The 22,677-nt window shown below is 34.0% G+C and overlaps 1 protein-coding gene across 1 annotated transcript in view; it reads left to right on the plus strand.

Moving 5' to 3' along the window:
- LOC128222098 (uncharacterized) overlaps nt 1–22,677 on the plus strand; it is a 73,972-nt gene that overhangs the window by 39,867 nt on the left and 11,428 nt on the right. The window lies entirely within an intron of this gene.

Genomic DNA, 22,677 nt, shown 5'->3' on the forward strand with positions numbered 1-22,677 from the left:
ATATAGTATACCATGTGAGAGCGAATATGTTGCTAGACAATCGAAACACTTCGGTCGGTCTTCTGAAACTTGCCGGAGGTTGCCGAGTAGTAACGATTGTTTTTCACTGACAGTTAAGATAATTGCGCAATATGTTGTTTTCTTCAATACATGGTGTAAATTAGATGTCTTTGATTACAATGCGCAGAAATGAACGCGTACTATTTCCTGAAAGATATTTTTTTGTTCATTTATGTTAGATGGAATGAGCATGTGCACAGATGTTATGACCTACCTTTTTTAAAATAATTACTAAGTCAAATTGGCGCGAACATGGCTGTTTAAAGCTTTGTTTACAAATATATGGTGGTGAAAACATTATCAATATGCTCTTTTTCTAACAAACTTTGACAATTTAATGATGTAATGTTCATTGCATATTGTTTTCAACTTATTTTTACTAAGATGAAATGTCACAATAATTTGTTACATCGCTGCCAGACAGGTGTTTGTAATATTGCTCACAAATGTAAACTAAAAATGTTTTAAACATCATATCCGTCAATTTCCTTCTATGGTCCTATTACATTGCGTCACGGATGAAACATAATCCTAATCTTTTTTTCTGCCGTCTATTGTCAAATCACGGTATGGAATCTTGAGACCTCCCCGCTCTCCATCTCACATCACATCCCGTTACATCAACACCCTACCCTCACTTTATGACACGTTGATTTTTTTAAGATTCCGTCGCAACACCGCTTTCCATTTTGTGCATTTCTTATTTCATATTCTATTTCGGTATTATTTCAGGAAGCAATGTTGATATTTTCATTATTTAATTGAAATTAAGATACACAACAAACGCGCTTTTTGAAATAACACGCCCTGTAATCGTATCGATGTTGGAAGGGATTTTAGATTGTTTTACATATTTTAACATACTTACTAGATAATAGGTTTGTTTGAACATTTATATGTAGCAAACTAATCCAAACAAAAGCTAAATAGAAATTATTTGCAGATATACACGTAAATGGCAGAAATAATTGTAGAGTATATTTTGAATTAAGGAGATAAAAAAATAAATACATATAATTTTTTACAATGAAAAATACAGGGACAGGTCAAATATTCTCAATATTACATGTCAAGTAAGTTGAGTCCTAATTTAGTGTGTCCTTTATGTATGATTTATATACTTATATTATACCTTACATAAATGAGTCCCTTCTTTTTATATATAAAGTCGATCGGTCCGTATATCACTGTATTTTGATGAAAATCCAGTTTAATGACGTCATCCTTATCATATTTTTTGGCGGGCCAGACCTCGCCAAAAAGTTATATGGACCGCTGACGTCATACAAGTGGTAAGCGCAGTTTGCTTTTTTTCACATTTGTAGCAAGTGGCCAATATCAGCTTTGTTTAAAAAACACATCTTAAGAGATTTAAAGATATTGAATGTTAATACAACATGTTCGGAATGATATAAGAAATATTTACACACCACCTCGACTATCGCCTCGATCCATTTTCACTTTCTGTGGCTGTCTGGTCGGTCCTTATAATGTCATATGACCCTCAATGGTGTGTTTTATTTCTTATATATATTTATAATAATAAATACATATATTCGAGTCCGCGTGATAGAGTGCCCTTTAAGAACTGAAATAATTACGAGTCCTGGTAGGAATATGTCCATTTGTTATACAGATTGAACCTGAAAAGTACTGATGGGATTAAGCCCTGTATTGGCATACGAACACCCCGTGTGGGTATGCGTGTGTTAGTGTTAGTGTGTGTGTGTGTGCATGTGTGTGTGTGTGTGTGCGTGCGTGTGCGTATGCGTGTGTACGTTTGCGTATGCGTGTGCAATCGCGTATGCGTGTGTGCCGAACAAGTACAAAATTGTTAATTTAGAAGAAAAATATTTAACCATTATATTGTTCTTCTTCCTCCTGAACTGTTATTACCATTTAATCGGATTAACCGACACCCAACTTTAGCTTCATTCTTTGACAGTAATATGTGAAACTTATCTGTTATGTTATTACAAAGATCGGACCGAAATTGTTACAATTATTTGCAATTCAATGATACTGTATTGCATATGATTGCTGAACATGAATACGGATTAAAATAGACACTAAAATACAGCATTTGTTTTAAGGTTGTAAATTCGGTTTATTTGCAAACTGATTTTATGTTTGAGACACAAACTTCCAAAATGGCACAAGGTAAGTTTGCATTGTATATAGTCAATATTTTCAGCAACATGTACAAAAAACAGGTAAGAAGTATGAAAATAATAATTCAAAATAATGTTGTTGTTTTTTCCGTTGGCCATCAATTGAATTATTCTCATATAGGATTATGCGGACTCAAATGCGGAATTTTTAATTCTGAACAAAATTTATATATTGTTTAAGTCAGATTAGAAAACAACAATTCAAAAATAATCATTTTTGAAAACAAATCTCCAAATGAAGGAAATTTTCTATTGGAACTTAACCTTTGGTGAATAATTTAAGTTTATTAATCTCAATTTGGTTGTATATGATATCATATACACTCAACTCAACTTTAGTCATTACATCGTGGCCTCGGCCCAAAATACTTACTACTATATACACATCATTTATTACAATATAGTGGTGACATTGCTTAATATAAATTGTATACGCAATTTAGTATTAATCCGCCATTTTTAACAAGCAACAAATAAGTATTGCCGCTTGTCTAATAAAAAAAATTTTCCTGACTGCAGGAGTCTGTAAAATGCATGTAGGTCGGAACGACCCGTGTACCAGCTATATAAAATTTCTTACAGTAGAGAACCTCGGGATTATGAAAAACGCATGCATTTTTTCTTCTAACAAAAGCCTGTTCTCGTTCATTAAGCAGATCGCACATATTCTGTCATAATGATATCTTTCAATGTTAATATGCCGGACAACTTCGATATTTAACTGATGACTTGAACACCTAAATCGCGCGAGCCCGCGAACAAATTCATGTGACAAATTTATGGAAAGGTATTTTTCCGGATTGAGTAAGATTTAACGTGTTTATTGAGATCGCATCTTGAAGATGTATTGACGATTTCGTGCCACCCCTGAGTCATACAGTCGATAAAACGAAGTTTGAATTGCGCGTTGAAAGTATTAATGTCGCGTACGTCTTGCCATAACCAGATGTAACCAAATCCATACTAAAATAATACTTCTCTTACTTTTGTTAACCAATTTATTATTCCAATAACGTCTTGACGATTTAACATGAAGTTTCGGGCAGCGATTTTTTTTTGCAAATGCATATGCAGTATTTAATATATTTTAAATGATATATCACGCAAAATGAAACTCGACCACATCCACCTAATACCATACAATTATTAGCGCTTATATTTAGACCGAGAACATTTTTACAGAAGAATTTTGAGCTCGCTCGATCTCATTGGCGTAGCTACAACCCCAGATTTCCGCTCCATATGTCAGAATAGGGACCGCCATAGAGTCAAACATTTGACAATAAACTGTTATTAAAGCGACCAAATGGACCAAAAGTGCTTTTCTGGCCTGCAATGTTAACTTGTGTTGTGCGGGGAAAAAAGTAGACCATATTTATACAAAAAGGTTGCCTTCACTATTTGACCTTTGTGTAATCAAGTTTCATCATTTCTCAACGGGCCGCCATTTCGAAATATAATGATTTTTGTTGTCTCTAAGTAAACATTTATTTCACACTTTTCCGATATCCTCTATTAAAATTTTCCCTAAAATAAGAACAGAGGTCCTTATTTTATAGACTAAAAGTTATCGATGAGCTCAAATCTCCTCAGTCTGGTGTCTGTTGCAAATAAAGGCTTTGAATTAGTTCCACATTTCGATTGTAACGCGCGGTCAAATTTGCATACATTGATACAAGAACATTTAATATTTTTCCAAGAATGTCTTTACTTATCAAACAAGTTAACAGTTTTTGGTGAACTAACGAATCAAATGCCTTTTTAAAGTCGACAAGCAATACGTAAAACCTACCCCCAGGCCTTTATGTGTATTTCGTTATAATTGATTGTAAACAGAAAATATTTTCTATCGTAAAATAACCCGCACAAAAACCCGCTTGTGCCTTGCCAATCATGTCGAACTCCTCCGCCCAACGTGTAAGCCGATCATTTATTATTGCCCCTATAATTAGATGGATCGTTTCTCGAGCCTGACTTAAATAAAGGCATCAAAATGTTTTGGCACCAGGCATCTGGGAATGACCCTGTATCTAAAATCTTATTGAAAAGTATGAATAATATGCGTGCTATTTGGTCTCACGTGTGCTTATAAAACTCTGTCCCTATTTTATAAGCGCCTCATTCCTTGTCCGTTTTTAGTTTTTTGATACTCCGAAACACATCTTTGTTAGTAATAGAATATTATACACAATCCATGTCATGGTTGTGTATACCATATGTGTTTAGATTCTACAAGTTAAACTGAGCATCCTGAAATAATGTATCTTTATAATATCTAAACCACTCTTAATTCTTCATATTACAAGGAACTGATTTAGTTTCGCGTGCGTTAGACATCAATAATAACCAAGACTGTTTTGGATTATTGCTAGCTCATAGTAACAGAACTTTTTTACAGTCATTTTCTGAGTATCTAAAGCGATGTACGAGTGAATACTTATCGCGCTTCAATTCATCGCATCCGTTATCCCACAAAACGGACTGGATTGTATAGTAGACTTAAATTCTTTATTTGAGCGCAAATTATATGTAGACGAATTATATACATGTAATATGAGCGCGACAGTCTCGTTGATGTGTTTGTCAATAGCAGTTTGAATGCTTTCGAGGCTTTATTCAAGATTTATGCCAAATAGGTGAAAAAACTCAGTCCACATAGTGTGTCTCCATTTATGACAACAGTTTGTTATATTTGTTTGTTGGGCCTTATTGATCTGAGCCCGGTATAAGACATCGCTACGTGCATCGCATCTTGAAGATGTATTGACGATTTCGTGCCACCCCTGAGTCATACAGTCGATAAAACGAAGTTTGAATTGCGCGTTGAAAGTATTAATGTCGCGTACGTCTTGCCATAACCAGATGTAACCAAATCCATACTAAAATAATACTTCTCTTACTTTTGTTAACCAATTTATTATTCCAATAACGTCTTGACGATTTAACATGAAGTTTCGGGCAGCGATGATTTTTTTGCAAATGCATATGCAGTATTTAATATATTTTAAATGATATATCACGCAAAATGAAACTCGACCACATCCACCTAATACCATACAATTATTAGCGCTTATATTTAGACCGAGAACATTTTTACAGAACGAATTTTGAGCTCGCTCGATCTCATTGGCGTAGCTACAACCCCAGATTTCCGCTCCATATGTCAGAATAGGGACCGCCATAGAGTCAAACATTTGACAATAAACTGTTATTAAAGCGACCAAATGGACCAAAAGTGCTTTTCTGGCCTGCAATGTTAACTTGTGTTGTGCGGGGAAAAAAGTAGACCATATTTATACAAAAAGGTTGCCTTCACTATTTGACCTTTGTGTAATCAAGTTTCATCATTTCTCAACGGGCCGCCATTTCGAAATATAATGATTTTTGGTGTCTCTAAGTAAACATTTATTTCACACTTTTCCGATATCCTCTATTAAAATTTTCCCTAAAATAAGAACAGAGGTCCTTATTTTATAGACTAAAAGTTATCGATGAGCTCAAATCTCCTCAGTCTGGTGTCTGTTGCAAATAAAGGCTTTGAATTAGTTCCACATTTCGATTGTAACGCGCGGTCAAATTTGCATACATTGATACAAGAACATTTAATATTTTTCCAAGAATGTCTTTACTTATCAAACAAGTTAACAGTTTTTGGTGAACTAACGAATCAAATGCCTTTTAAGGTCGACAAGCAATACGTAAAACCTACCCCCAGGCCTTTATGTGTATTTCGTTATAATTGATTGTAAACAGAAAATATTTTCTATCGTAAAATAACCCGCACAAAAACCCGCTTGTGCCTTGCCAATCATGTCGAACTCCTCCGCCCAACGTGTAAGCCGATCATTTATTATTGCCCCTATAATTAGATGGATCGTTTCTCGAGCCTGACTTAAATAAAGGCATCAAAATGTTTTGGCACCAGGCATCTGGGAATGACCCTGTATCTAAAATCTTATTGAAAAGTATGAATAATATGCGTGCTATTTGGTCTCACGTGTGCTTATAAAACTCTGTCCCTATTTTATAAGCGCCTCATTCCTTGTCCGTTTTTAGTTTTTTGATACTCCGAAACACATCTTTGTTAGTAATAGAATATTATACACAATCCATGTCATGGTTGTGTATACCATATGTGTTTAGATTCTACAAGTTAAACTGAGCATCCTGAAATAATGTATCTTTATAATATCTAAACCACTCTTAATTCTTCATATTACAAGGAACTGATTTAGTTTCGCGTGCGTTAGACATCAATAATAACCAAGACTGTTTTGGATTATTGCTAGCTCATAGTAACAGAACTTTTTTACAGTCATTTTCTGAGTATCTAAAGCGATGTACGAGTGAATACTTATCGCGCTTCAATTCATCGCATCCGTTATCCCACAAAACGGACTGGATTGTATAGTAGACTTAAATTCTTTATTTGAGCGCAAATTATATGTAGACGAATTATATACATGTAATATGAGCGCGACCGCCTCGTTGATGTGTTCGTCAATAGCAGTTTGAATGCTTTCGAGGCTTTATTCAAGATTTATGCCAAATAACGTGCATCGCGGTGCTTTATATGAGAGACGATGGGAAAGTGGGACGATTCGTCTCGATTCATGACGCTAAAGTAGGAAATATACGGAAACAGTTCTGCGGCAACAATATGATAGTCTACAAAACTTTGTCCCTCTTCTGCTAAACATGTTATATCCCCTGAAGTATAATTATGTTATACAACATAGATCAATTAATGACCTTCCAAAACTATTTACTCGACTAAGATCTTTATTATTACGCGGTTTTTCAAACGTATCGCCAACGTAATCTACATGATATCCATACACATTGTCTAAGCTATCTGCAGAAAAGTAGTCCCGCAAATCCTTAGTTATTGCGTTAAAGTCGCCTTCTAAATCAATGTAGCAATTTTCAAAATAATTCGTAATTAATTATTTCCTATTTTCTAGCAATACGATATCATTTTACTCAATATAACTGTGATATATTGGTGACCTTTCTTGCGAAACATATACAATGTAAAGAATATATATATTCTATGTGTATGTTTATTTACACAAGCTTAGACTTGTTTCTGTATAAAATATATACATCGTCCATAATATATCAAATATCAATTGTATGATATGATTCCTAACCTAAATAGGTAATATAGAAATGTACAAAGAATGATATCTATAAACATGGAGTTAATTTTATCAGAACTGTCAAATGATTTGAAGAATTATATACTTTGGCACATATTTTCTTGTTCATAGAGTGTTTTCCTTTTTTGTTTCACATACTCTAATAAATATGTGTTTGATAAATTATATATCGACCTAACTGCCCCTCTCCGAGACAGCCTGAATAATAATTAGGCGTAACAAAACATTGGTTTGTTGCAAGTGTCCGCCCTTCCCTATGTCATTTCTTCTGACATTTAGCCATTTAATGCACCGTTTTCTGGGGCGCTCTAGTTAATGTGTATTCACATTAAATGGCTTCGGTTTAATTTAAACAATATTTTGTTGAACTTACAATTACAACTGTACACAATTTCAGAATAAACCTGGATAACATTACAAGTAAAGAAGACACTCTAAATCATTTCTATGTTGTTATTTTAACTATTTAAGGTTGCTTTTAAGATTCAGAAAAAACAACAACATTAGAAAATTTAAAATTTAAAATGAATAACTGTCTCAGAACAAGTACGAGTGAAATGCCAAAAGTGTCCTTGATCTTATGGCTCCATTGTTATCTTGACACTGACGAATAGAAAGACAGCCAAGAGATATTTTTGCTTATTTACACGGTATTTTATTACAAAATTATTTTACCGATGACATGAGCAAACTATTTGGAAATAAAGAAAAAAGAGTTTCTCAGACTCTCATGTTTTATAGGGTCAGACATAAAACATCGTGCCATTAAATATCTGACAGTTCCGGCTAGTTGATTTTAAAATTAGATATTTATTTTAATAACTTTCATTCCTTAAATGGACAGCCTTTCGGCAATGGGGATTATCATCCTATGAACGCAACATCTTCGGATATGTTCGGATCGCGAATCAGTGAAAACCGACAAACATGCAAATTGAAAATTGTTTATCGTGACATTGTTTGTATTGTGTCAGCAAGCCTCAAAGACTTAAATCTATATTTTAGAAAGTGTTAGTTTGTGATAAGTTAAATGAACTGTTTTCAATAATGTTTGAAGTTTACGTTTAAAAGTGATTTTAAGTGGTTGATCTCTTCCCGTGTTATTGTGACGTTATTTGATAGACTGTTTCCGGTTTACGTCGGGTCGTTCTGTTTACAGAATGGGCGAGAAAGAATAACTGTAAGGCTTTCTGTAATGAAATGAAGCATTTGATAACATGTTTTGAATGAAATAATGAACTATTGGTGTAAATATAAGTAATGAAAAGCGGGATTGTTGCCATTATCGGGGATATGAACGCAGTTGGATTCCAGACGCTTGAACAAGCCAAACTGTGTTCATATCCCGATTATGACTTCATAATATCTTAAAGAAACTAGACACCAGGTGGTCGCAACATCGGAAAATACGGTATTTCCTCAAAACAACAATTGTCAAAGCTTGCTAGAATGAGACCGGTAATATATCACTGTACAAGCTAACAAAAATATGTTGTCGCATTTTTTGGTATACTCATTTAAAAAAAACGCATAATGGTTTCCGAGTAAAATGTGTGTATATTAAGTATTTGAAAATCCCGTGATTAGAACTGATACATATAATGACGCATTCTTTTAAAATTAAATTGTATTAACTTTTTATACAAAACCCAGTAAATTCAAAAAAATGGAAAATTAAGCAAACACTCGAAATATCTGTGTGTCGTAAGCAATGAGATAGTTCAGTTAGTAAGATTGAATGCGTTGGGCACAAGGATACCAATTTTATGTAAGTGTTTGTAGCAATGCCACGATGATTAAATAAGTTATCACTTAAAGCTATAAAACCGACAGACAATAATTAATCCCACATAAAAATGAAGCATTCTACAGTAAGAATAAGTACACAGAATGCAAAGAAAGAAGCATTTGCTCCAGATTGATCATTACTCATAAATCATGTTGTCCGCAGCATTTGACTTTAGACTTTAGTCCGGTTTGCTTTAATGGCCACTACGACTGTAATTCATCTATATGATATTTAGACGGGAAATCCGAATTTCGTTCTAGTTTTATATTAATTGAGCTGAGGCAATAGCCATTAACATTATAGTCTTCACTTTCTGTTATGTTACTTTTTGCTATGCTACTTAAGACAATAAAAAAATGGAGCCATCCTATCATTGTGTATGAAACAATATCGTAAGATAAATAAATTGACATAAATAGTATACGTATGTTACAAAATATATTGAATATAAAGTCAAATAAGGTATGTTTCAACTGATAAATACAACTCTTGATTTCAACAAATATATCATTACTGCACAGAAACATCCAATTTGAAGCAGCAATAATGCGATACGACAATGATTACATTCTATTAAGTCTAGGCAAACAGTTTCCTCAGTCATACACATACCAAGATAGAACAGTTTTCAATTTAATCTAATACACTGTGCATTAAGACGCATTCCCTTTGTACCAATATTAGAAAAAGAGCTTACAGATGTAAAAGAGGAGGCAAAATCACTCTTTGGTTTGCAACAACTTCCCCAGCCATTCAAAATACACAGTACATATCAAACTTTAAACTAAATTAAAGTCAAATTTCAGCTGGTGTGTATGTGTGTGTTTGTATATTTGTTTACTTACATTAATTGCTTAAACCGTTATTGCATTTTCTTAATTTCCAAGCAACTTTTTTAATACTCTTTGAAATATATTTGTCTTAAGCTTCCCTTTGATTATTCCACAAACATTAAGCAAAAGGAGAGTGCTGTGTTGGTAGTTCGTCAACAAAGGAACTCTGGATGGGCCGGCCTGCGTAACCCCTCGACTATTATATCGCCGATGCTGGTAATTTTTCACTTTATTGCCGGCTTGTAATGTCTTTTGATGTTGAACCAGCTATTCTGTGGCATTTTCTACTACACGACATAAACTATATATACTCATAATTATGTAATATTGTCTGCGATTGATATGTTCTTGTCCAAACAGTTAGGCCAGTTTCTTTACCGCATCACCACACGTCCGCCAACATCAACACGAAATTTTGCGGCACAGAAATGGTGAAAAAAAACTGTAATGAAATCTCGCTTGCCTTTCAAGCATCTTTTTGTAGTCAAAGACTTTGTCTGAGTGTGCCTTGATGGATACTTGGATCTGAGAGGCTTTTATCCCATAATGTCAGTTTGGTAGTGTGAGGACTTTCATACTTCTCAGATGGCTTATCACCTGGTGACGTGTGAGAAGGCTTGATCTCTGTCTTTATGGGTGTAAAAAACCACCAGGACACATATAATCACCTCAAGATAAACAAGATAAAAACACACTAGATACAACTAAATTTGACGCAACTTGGTTCTCAATAATTGCAGTGACCTTCACTTTCCGACTTACATTGAGCATCCCATATCGTCTTGTGAGCTGGTTGTAAACTTGTATGTTAACCAAAGTAACTGAGCAGAAATTTAGTGTTTTGGGTGTGTTTTTTGAGTGACAGTAAGTTTTACTCCGCTGGGGCCGTATTCATAAAACTTCTTAAGTTTTTCTTCAGAAATATGAAATCTGTCTCAACTTAAGATAGAACTTTTGTTTATCTTAAGTTCTATTCATAAACATTCTTAAGAAGTAGTTGGTGAATGAATGTCAACTTAATATGTGAAGGTTTCCTATGAATTTCCTAGGAATTTCTTAAAGATGCACTCTTACTTCCAAGTAAGATTTACCACAATTGTTTTTGTTCAATATTCAAAAAAGGATGAGTAAATGTCAAAACAATGGTTCTTATGAAGGATACCGTGTTAAATTTGAATGAAATGAGTACGCTCATTATACACCATTCTGATTACAAATTGCCAATTTTTTTCATGTGGGAGTAGCCCCAAATTAATATGCAAACAATTTATACCATGCGCTTTAAGCTCTAAAGGAGGGGCGCATGTCAAAGTGTTGCGCGCCTAAGATACGTCACCTCTTACGTCAATTTCGAGAGCCGCCTATTCAGTCAAACATGGGCGTGTTGTACGTGGTAGCATTCAGAGCCAGTTTGCAATGATTCATAACTTATATTGAAATGATGTGTCCAGTAATAAAAGGTACACGTTTCTGCACACATAACATGTAGACAATGGCACCAAGGCTTAAGTAATAAAAGAGGAAGTATCGAAAGGACAACCTTTTCTAAAATTAAATTTAATTTTCGAAATTTAATGATAATTAATTGTTATAAACGGTTAGATGTTATTTTAAAAATATATCTTCATTTAAACTATCGTTACATATCTTTCAATTTTAAATATTTTTACCTACATTTTCTGGTTCAAAGTGAAGTGTTCTGTTTTGATCAAGGGGAAGTAACTGCAATGGATTTAAAAGAAGTTCTGGAAGTTTTCACTCCTTTTTTAGCAGTAAAACTATGAGTTTGATATTTTCACCGTTGTTATTTCACTGATAAAACTCCATATTTCATCGAAAAGCATGAAAGAAATATGGTTATTTTAATACCGTTTCTCTATTCAATTTTCGATGAAGCATTCTTAATTAATAGACTTTAAGATGAAATAAATTAATAGTTGTTAATACGGTTGCAGGTCACGTCTGTATCCGATCGTTAATTAGAGATTAATATAAGTTCCTGATTGTCATCATCATCAAATTCCTCCATGCTAGTAACTGGTTCTGGTTCTGGATTTGTCACTGGTTCTTTTCTTTTACACATGTGAAGAATATTGGACATGTTTTGCTGCTTTTCTATATTGTTTGTATGGTAATGATTTAGAGACATCAGATTTTTGTGACCAGTCAGCTGTGCCACCTCAGTGGGGAAACAACCGGTATCCAGCAAATTTGTAATGCATGTTTTTCTTGCAGAGTGATTAACATGCCTAGCCTGAAATCCAGCCTGCTCACTCATGGTTTTGGCCAGTTGTCCCAATTTATTTTTTCCCAGGTTTTGGTTGATGAACCAGAGATCATTTGATTCTGTTCCCTTTCCAAAATTTGGATTCAGGGCTACATTAAACCTTGTTTCTGGGGCGGACATCTGAGGTGGTCTCTTTTCCTTGTAAAGCTGATATAACCTTACAGGACAGTTTGGGTCTCCTGCAAATAATTTTAAAACACATATAGAGTACTCAATCACATATTTATTTCTTTTTTACAAAATCAACATTTGAATTCTTATTTTAAATGGATTTTAGTTTAAACAGTTTTGCTAATAACTGCAATAAATGAACATCATCTGTTAACAATAGAAAAAAATAACCTTTTTATAACAATGCTATTTTTACTTGGTTACCTGGCTGTTCAAAGAGCTTAGGTACATATTGCCTGTGGTCACCAGCAACTCTGTTTCTTGTTTTTGTCGCCCTCTCCGTGAAGGCCAAGTAACTCACACCATCGGAGGTCTGGCTTAATTCCAAGTCCCCCCACAACATGGTCAAGTGCTCCTGTCTTCCTCGCAATCCAAGGTGCATGGTGTTGTTAAGCCAAATGGTATTTGTGAGGGAAATTGGAGAGGCTGTAATTAATTCGAAATTTATACCATTTGAAACAAGTACACAGTTAAAATGTGCTTGATTATTATGTTGTATAATGTTCTCTACTGTTTAACAATGTACTGCACTGTAAACTCACTCTAAATGCATATAGATTTCTTTTTTCTACCTTAATATAGTAATGAATGTTTATAAAATATATATTAGGTTAAAGAAATATAAAATAATAGACATACAATCCATGAATTTCGTCATACAATAATAATTACCCATTATTCATTATTACCACGCAATACATATTATAAAGGTAGGCTTTTTTGAATACCGGGGACTGGCTTATATCGTTCTCTTTAATGCTTTAGTTGTCTCCCTTGTCTTTGTTGCTTAATGATATGTAAACAATAAATTAACTGCCAAACTTACCGGCTCCAAGAAGTTCCTTTTCGTAGAGTTGTTGAATCTCTGAGGAAGTGAAGGGATCGGCTCTCTGTTTTTTTGTTGCCAAGTCCCTTTTCTTTCAAGTCCACGCATTTCGCTTTTAGCGTGTCCCGTGTGAGTTTAAACTCTTTTCCGCCCATGACATCGCCTTCGTACTCTGCAAAACGAGTTGATTATGATTAAAATAATCAAAGTCTGTGCATAAAATTATAGGCAACTATAAAATATATAACTATTAAGGTGTTTATATATTAACTTTAGTTGTTTTAGATAATAATAACAAACAGAAATACGCCTCATTCTCGGACAGGTGTCTCTTTACACTTGACAAGATGCCACGCAGGGTAGATGGCTCGAAGTTGGTTGCAGCGGGGCCATTCGCCTCTGCCGAAAGCTTGGTCTTTTTGACACTGAGCAGGAATCTGGATAGAAGAATATCTAGCTCCTTTGGTGGAATGTCTTTGATCTGGCGGGTCTCGCCGTCATCATCCAGCCAATCGTTCACCTTTTTCATGTCACTCCTTGTTTTTGTTACCGTAGCCTTGTTTTTCTTTGCTTCAATGAATTGCCGGGCTTGTGCCTCAGTGAAATGTTCATTTTTTTCGATGGCAGAATCCAGCTGAAGTAGCCTGTTGGCTAAATTTTCGAGCGTACGTTCACCCATGTCTACTCCGTCAGCCATCTTCAACAACATGAAATTGCGTCACGTTGCACGTGCGGACAATCGCAGGGTCATTATCGGTCACGTGACTTATAATAGCCCCGGGGCTATTATCAATTTTGATGATTATGGTCCCGCCGCGCCGATAATGACTATTCTGACAACGTTAAAATGTTACTATATATAGTAACATGTGTATTAAGACCTTATAATTGTCAGTGTATGATAAAGTTATACTTATTTTCTCATTGTTAATAAGTTAATAATGGCTCTGATGAGCCAACTTTGTAAGTTTTTACTCCTAGTAATAGTGTTCCATTGATCATTCAAAGGCAGTAATCTCACCACTGTACCTCTAAAGTGATTCAGTGTTTTGACAAGCCCAGTAGTTGTGTATTATTATCTTATAACCAGCGAATCAGATTTGTTATGTAGTTTTCGATTAAAGTAAAATAAACTTTATTCTATTGTCGATGTCGTTTACATCATGATGTGAAACACCTCTTCTAAATGGTTACTTATATGTGTTGATTCATTTGTGTACATTATTAGCATTATTATTTTATTATTATTATTATTATTATTATTATTATTATTATTATTATTATTATTATCATAGAAATGAAATCGCAAATGTCATCGCATATTAAAGTTTTTCTATAAAACAATATCGTTATGGAATGTGTGGTTAGTGACTAGAAACAGCAATGAAACGATTAAAAAATGCATAGGGTCATTTTATATAACTGTTTAATTAAATTACACAAGGCCGAAATACATTACTGTTTTGTTAAATTACACCGGGCAACTATACCCGACTGTTTCGTGAAATTAAATCTGGCAACAATAAAATATTGATTTGTTAAATTACACCGGACCACTAAACATGACTTTACATGACTTCTTCATTAAATTACAACGATTACAACGGGCGACAAAATAACACTGTTTTGTTAAACACGGCTGTTTCGTTAAATTAAATCGGACCATATTAAAAAAAAAATTCGTATCAATTTTCACAAAGGTTAAGTAAAGCATTATGCAACACCCTAATCGGTTTGTAGATGAGGTAAAACAGGTTAAATATAATTACAAAATAGTTTATAGACTATTTGGTGGTTAAATGTGTATTGAACATACAATGCAACGTCACTGTTGTTCAAAGGCGTGATTATACTCACTGGTAACAAAACCTAACTTCATACAAGTACTACATACACAAAGTCCTACATAGGAACTGTTTTGAGTCATCATATACTATATAATGATAACGAGCTCCGGTAATTGATAAACATGCATTCCTTCGAATTTTGAAAAGTGTAGTGCATTTTAATGGTAAAATATAACAAATAATACTTACCTGTTTCACCTGCGCTAATGATGAGCCGAGTTCAATATAGCAATGCAATTTTTCCGCGATCCATGCATTGTTGACGGTAGTACAAGGCCGAATTTAAAACAAAATATGTATTAACTCGTTTTAATTCCGGCAATTAGTTAATATACTGAGGTTATATTAGTAACAGTCCCAAGATAAACACTAAACTCTTTACTTTTAAATAAATTTGCTTTGTTTGAAATTCTTACGCGACACCAGGTTACGTCATATTTTGAAATATTTCCGTGACATCATTTCCTTTCTAAGGCAGAAGGTACCAAACATTTAAAGATTTATTTTCATTAAAAAAATGAAAATATGTTTGCTACATAATATTTAAATGGAAAAAGCACAACATTTTCTCACAAAAAATCATCAAAACAAAATGAGACACTTGCTAGAATAGTATCTTGTTTTCCAATGAAGTTGTTTACACACATTCGTACTGATTTTATTATTTATCTAACTAATTTAAAATGAGCATTTCCATAATAAACATTTGAAATGATTAATTCTCAGACCTATATAAATTGAGCAATTAATATCAATCATGCTTTAAACTTAAGGATACGTCATGGTTTTGTTTAACCGAAAAAAGCTAGGGCATGTGATAAAATTGATAAATTATATATGTGAAACAAATACACTGCCAGTTTGAGTCCGCTATGGGAATCTTTAGTTAATATTATGAACGATGACATCTGATTGTATTCAATAATAATCAACATTCTTCATGTGACTTATAAACAAAATTACATAAGCAAATTGTTCAACTACATATATTATTGATTATACTATTTCAAATTGAGATGAGACAACTGCATGGTTTTGCTAATTGGCTTGTTACTGTACTTATTTTGGCATTCATGAACAAAAAAAAAACACACAACACTATAGCATATTGTAGCTTAAAATAGTATTCAACGCTTAGATGTTGTAATCCGCTATATGCATTTTAGAGATCTTTCTGATTTATTTTAGACTAACATTGGACTAAATGAAGATAAGGGTAGTGAATATGGGCGTATTCGACAGTCCCGAGACACAACAATGGCTACGGCAGCTAAATGCCGTGTTCATCACGAAAAAAACTTTTTTTTGCATTCTGTAAAGTCCGAGGCAGTTAAATTACATACAAATATTATTTCGCTTAAAATATTATTTCAGTGAACACAAGAGCACGGAAGAATATCCGACATGGAGAGGATTTTAGTCGTTTTATGACGTATTTTGTTGTAAAATCAAACACCAACATAAGCAGAGACCGTTCCGGATGAACGCCCCGACTGACACTTGGTAAAGTGACGAGTATTTAAGCTGTCCTCGGGATATCACGAAATATGACAAAAAAACCAGCTGTCAACATGACTGTTGCTTAAGATTCCGTTTTTTATAGTGTGGACTTCTTTTGTGGTGTGGTTGTCTTTAAGCAACTTAACAACGCTAGGGTAGATATTCAATCCATTAGAACCAAGAACACTTCTAAGGTTAATAATAAAAAAACAGTGTCGTGCTTACCAAAGCAAATCACGTGCAGACTGCACTAATATGTACATGTTTATATTTACAAAACGGCATATATCTTGTATATGATAGTGCTAGGTTTTGAATGTGTTGTTGCAATCTGCCAAATGTTTAATCTCGCGTTTTCTGCTTTCTCTCTTCTGCCAATTGCAATTTCCTTGAACTGTTTTACAGCCAAAACTTAACATGGTCTTACCACAACGATTTCACTTCTGATCACAACTTCATGCATTCTATATCGTCCATGGATAACCCTGCATTAATTGGCCTCTTCGTCAACTTGCGGCAGTATATTTTGCCATTCGTGTATTTGGTGTATACCCCTTTAATATATGAAGTATATGCAATCATCTATAAATTATTATTTTTATTTATACCTACAAAACTAACATATCTGTACGATATTTTCGTCACATCACTGTATACAGTCCATGTTGTTCTTACGCTTGGTAACACTTTCTTCGCAATCAGAATCTCCACGGTTCTTCAAACGTTTCAATACAAATGCTGTGCACGTTACAATCTAATAAGAATTTGCGCCCGAAGTTTACAAAACAGGTTATATATTTGATTCTTAATTTAAACCAAAAGTAATACTTTATCTTCATGTGGCGCGATCTGTTGTTAGTATAATTTGAGTAAACTGGTTACGATAATGATGCAAATAATTAAAAACAAAATGTATGCATACTTCACACTGTACGCTAATAAAATCATATCTACTACTTTCAACCTTCTACAATACTAATTATGAAAAGGAGTTCGTATACTGCAATTATACCTCTGTTGATATGTTTATGATATTAAAATATTTAGAATTGATAAGTTCTTTATCATTAATTATTTATTTTCAGATTTGAGAAAGGAGCATTTTAAACTACATGATAATTCTGCAACCACAGTGTGTATTTGGCTCAACACTGATTAGATACCTGAAAAGTTGTACGAAGAGCCTAAACCTACTCTAACGGAAAATGACAAATACAAAGTGAAACGTAGCGACAGCGAAGTCCTTGATTGAGATAATTTCAAGTGTTTAAAGTACTTAAATTAAAACAAAACGTATATTGTCCTCAATGAATTTATGAGAATGCAACATACATTTTAATACTCCCCAGCAAGCTCTTGGACTGGCTACAAGAACAGAAGGTGATATTCATGTGTTTGACAGTTATATTTAGAAATATGACTAAAACATGAAGGAAACATGTATTTGTTTGACTCATTTGCACTTTAAAGCTGCACTTTCACAGATTGAACGTTTTGACAACTTTTTTTTTATTTGTTGTCTTGGAACGAGCCAATTTGTGCGAAAAATCGATGGAAACCAGTATTATAAGACTGCTGACAAAACTAAAAGACTCTGATATATAGAACTTTAGCTAACATGGGTTATGCAAATATAGTACATTGTTGTGTATACAAGTTAAGGTTATATAATCTAAGAACTCATATTAATTTTCACATAATCTCCTCGTAATAAATGTTGTTGTTTTTTTCAATTCAAACTGAGATTTTTTTCTTGTTTTTGCAAATATAGCACTTTGTTGTCATGTAATGGGCAATTAAGCCAGTGAGGGTACTTTTTCGTTTTGCGCGTTTATCTCCCTTAGTTAGAATTAGGCCATTTCTGCAATGAAAATGTGTTACTGCGAAATTTGTATTTTCTTTATAATTAAGGATAGTTTTGGGTTACCCACAGAGTAAGTTCCTATTGAATTCATTCCATTATTATTTGATAAATAATTTCCTTACGCTGATATTTTCTACATTTTCTGTTATTATGTATTTTTCTTGTTTGTTTGTATGCAGGGGTCATACTTGTAAATTCTCGTTTTTCATTTAAACTATTAATAAGTGTTTGCTATATCATTTAAGTATATTTGAAGTTTCTAGGCATTAACTGCATTAATCTAGCAGTCCATATTTAGACTTTTAAAGGAAAACTAAGTAAGCTTGTCTTAGTAATGTAGCGTAACCGCATAGTTGCACGATTACCGCCCTTTGTTATAAATTAGCCATTTGTGTAGAGTAACCGCATAGTTGCACGATTACCGCCCTTTGTTATAAATTAGCCATTTTCACTTACAAAGTTAAATGTCTGGCGGTGTATTTCAAAGGATAGTTTTACATTTTATACTTATTTATTCCATACAAATATTTTATTAGCGACAATAATTATTAAAGAAATCATGTTAAACATTATTAATTAACCGGGAGTTGTTTTCATAAAAAGTATAAGTAAAAATAAAGCTGTCTCCCTTCATGTTTTCGGAAAGTGGAATATACCCGTTTTTCCCATCTTAATAATGAACTCGTCCGCCCGGTGAGTATATAAGCGCGTCGCTCGGCTGAAAGATTCATTCTGTGTTTGACCGCCGTCGAGGTAACATCAAACAGTAAACCAGAAATGGTCTTTTGAAGGCAAATAATTATAGTCTTGACCTTCTGGCTGTTTATTATTGAACACAGAGCATTGTGACCTGTGGTATAAAAAGGCACCAGGAACTTGACATCTATAGGGTTATCTAGCGTTCCAGTTCAAGTAGCCAGTTACATAGAGCATTGCGATCTAGTCTGGTGAACGGAGCTGGTGGCTAGAATCTCTAGTAAGCCTCATACCTGACACCTGCGTTGGCCACAGAGCATTGCGATCTGCGCGCTGACAAAGGTTAAGATGTTTTGCATCGCAAATAAACAAGCTCCCGTAAGATTGATTTTGTTTAAGCCCACCAATCATTTTTCGAATTTGTTTAAATCATAAAGCAACGTAAGGGCCTGAGGAAAATTTATATAAGAGCGATCCATATAAGTTCTACGACACCGATTGAACATACAGCCGGCATGTTACAGTAACTATATTTTTTCTGTAGGTAATTTTGCTTGTTTGAATATAATTTTTGTTTTGTTGTAGATTTCTACCTTCCCCTGGGAAGTTTGTATTGGAATAAACATAAAAACATTACAAGCACATTGTAATTTTTAATTAACGTTGAATTCATATCATTAAAGTAAACATGAATGATAAAACATACAATGTTGCGGCCTGGGAGTGAATGACCGATTGAATAATGGAATGAATAAATCATTAAGTCGTGTGGTTAAGTCGTGTTGTTAGGTCGTGTGGTTAAGCCGTGTGGTTTAGTCGTGTGGTTTAGTCGTGTGGTTAAGTCGTGTGGTTAGATCGAGTCGTTAAATCGTGTGGTTAGGTCGTGTGGTTAAGTCGTGTGGTTAGGTCGTGTGGGTAAGTCGTGTGGTTAAGTTGTGTGGTTAAGTCGTGTGGTTAGGTCGTGTGGTTAAGTCGTGTGGTTAAGTCGTGTGGTTTAGTCGTGTGGTTAAGTCGTGTGGTTAGGTCGTGTGGTTAAGTCGTGTGGTTAGGTCGTGTGGTTAAGTCGTGTGGTTTAGTCGTGTGGTTAAGTCGTGTGGTTAGGTCGTGTCAAGTGGCATTAGCACTGCAACGCCATAACATCAGCATCAAAATTTGAAAACAAAAACTGTACAACATACCGATGTTTATATGCAATTGAATTACAATAGCAATATAGATGTAGATCAGATGATATATTCCTTTACAATAATGTAACAAATGTGTATTTCATTGATAACTTTGTAGTCATACATTTTGTTTGATTGTTTTGGGTATTTGTTAAATCTTCAGTCGGTATGGACATATTTTATTTTTTTTCAAGTGTTTTGTCAATTCATATTATGTCAAATAATAATAAAAATGTTTTTTACATATAAATTATGATATGTTTATATATATTTATAAGTTTTGTCATTTGCCTTTTTCCAGGAGAATTCCAAAATGAAAACAGATAAAGAACAAGTTTAATGAAGTATCTTTATATTTTGTTTACATCCGTGAAATTTTTGATTAGTGTGTTTACTTATGGAGCCACAGGTCCGTATTTTGAAATTATAATACAGCATCAAATTAACAGGTGTGAACAGCAGTGATATATTTATTGTAAGTTGTTAATTTCGTAAGGAACGACAGGGATCGAAAAACGATAAAACAGACAAGAAACCAATGTTAGAAATTGTCTTTAATGAACTCTCGAAGACTCAAATTTTAGCACCTTTTGAACTAAAGTAGACTATCCAAAACGAAGTACAAGAAGATTAATGCATTATCAACCCAGTTAAATGTGTAGTAATATAATACAGGAAAATTATATAATTCGTTAAAGTATAAAGCCCTTTATTGATATACGAACGGTGTGTGTGTTTGCGTGCTGTCTGCGTGCGTAAGAGCGTGCGTGAGTGCGTGTGTGAGTACGTGCTTGCTTGAGTGCGTACGTGAGTGAGTGCGTGCTTGCTTGAGTGCGTGCCTGTGTGCGTTAGTGCTTATGTAGGTTTGTGAGTGCATGTGTGCGTGTGTGAGTACGTGCGTGCCTGTGTGCGTTAGTGCGTGCGTTAGAGTGTGTGCGTGCGTGCGTGCGTGCTTACGTGCGTGCGTTAGTGTGTGCGTGTGAGTGTGTGTTAGTTTTATAATATTTTATTGCTCTTTTGTAAACAGTATAAATTACATGCAATTTACACGTTATTTACACGAACACTTATAATCAAATCGAACAAAAAGAACAAAATGGTTGGGCTACAAGTTATAACAACATTAGTTTCAGCCCTTCCCAGGCGTCAATATAGCGTCAATGTCGTGTAAAATCCATGATTAAAAGTTACTAGAACAATGAAAAAATGTTATTTACTTTAGAAAAGAAAAGAATTGGTTACCACAAAAGAGAAAAAAAAATATAATAACATCCCAGACCATTTATATCGTTATTGAGGATGATATCAAAAGAAACGTTTCGTTAATTGTATGTATTTAAAAACTTCAATAAAAAGTACACTGTTTTCATCGACTGTGCTATTTTCTTTCTAAAATGATAATTTACTTAAAGGATGAAACATTCGAGTATTTTCTAAAACAATACCACGCGTTCTTCGCCGTATCTACTACTATACATTTAAAGAATGATGCACTCTTACTCCCAAATACGATTTACCGCAATTAAAACAATTGTTCAATTTTCCCCCAAAAAATGGATTATATGTCAAAAACAATTATTCTTATAAAGGATGCCGAGTTTAATTTGAAAGAAAGGTACAGAAAATACGGTATTTCTATCTTATGACACGATAGAAGATTGCAGTACTTACTTAAAACTTTTAGCATTTACCAATCATTTAATATTTCTATATTTTTATATAGTATTTATATTTATATATCACTCGTGTTATCAGTAATTAATATTTTCCATAAATGCATTATTAAGTAATAAGTCAAAGGTTTATCATTCAAAGTTTATGCTTGTTATACATGTGTATGTTTTAATTTTGAATAAGAGTGTCACTTTAAAGAAATAATGTTCTGCATCTTCTGTGCCTTGTCCACAGTCACAAATAGGATTATCACGAAGATAGTTTATGTGGAGATGTGCATAAAGGTTGCTGCACGCATTTCTGATTCTTGTATGGTGGAGATTTGAAAGTCTCTCTCTGACAAGATATTATTTCGGAACCATTGAGCATTTGCATGTATATTTTAAAGATGCCTTAAATTCATTAAGCGTGTTACTGTTACGAAGGTGAACATCAAGCCGGTTCCACAAAGCAATGGAAGATGGGATTGTTGATTTCGAGTAAATACTTAAACGTCTAGGTATAGTTACATAATTATGTCTGTTTCGAAGCGGATAATTGGTTATTTGTTCAAGTGTGTGTGTGTGTGTGTGTTGTGTGTGTGTGTGTGTGTGTGTGTGTGTGTGTGTGCGCTTGTGTGCGTTCGCGCGTG

The sequence above is a fragment of the Mya arenaria genome, chromosome 16 (genome assembly GCF_026914265.1).
Source record: "Mya arenaria isolate MELC-2E11 chromosome 16, ASM2691426v1".
Classification (NCBI taxonomy): Eukaryota; Metazoa; Mollusca; class Bivalvia; order Myida; family Myidae; genus Mya; species Mya arenaria.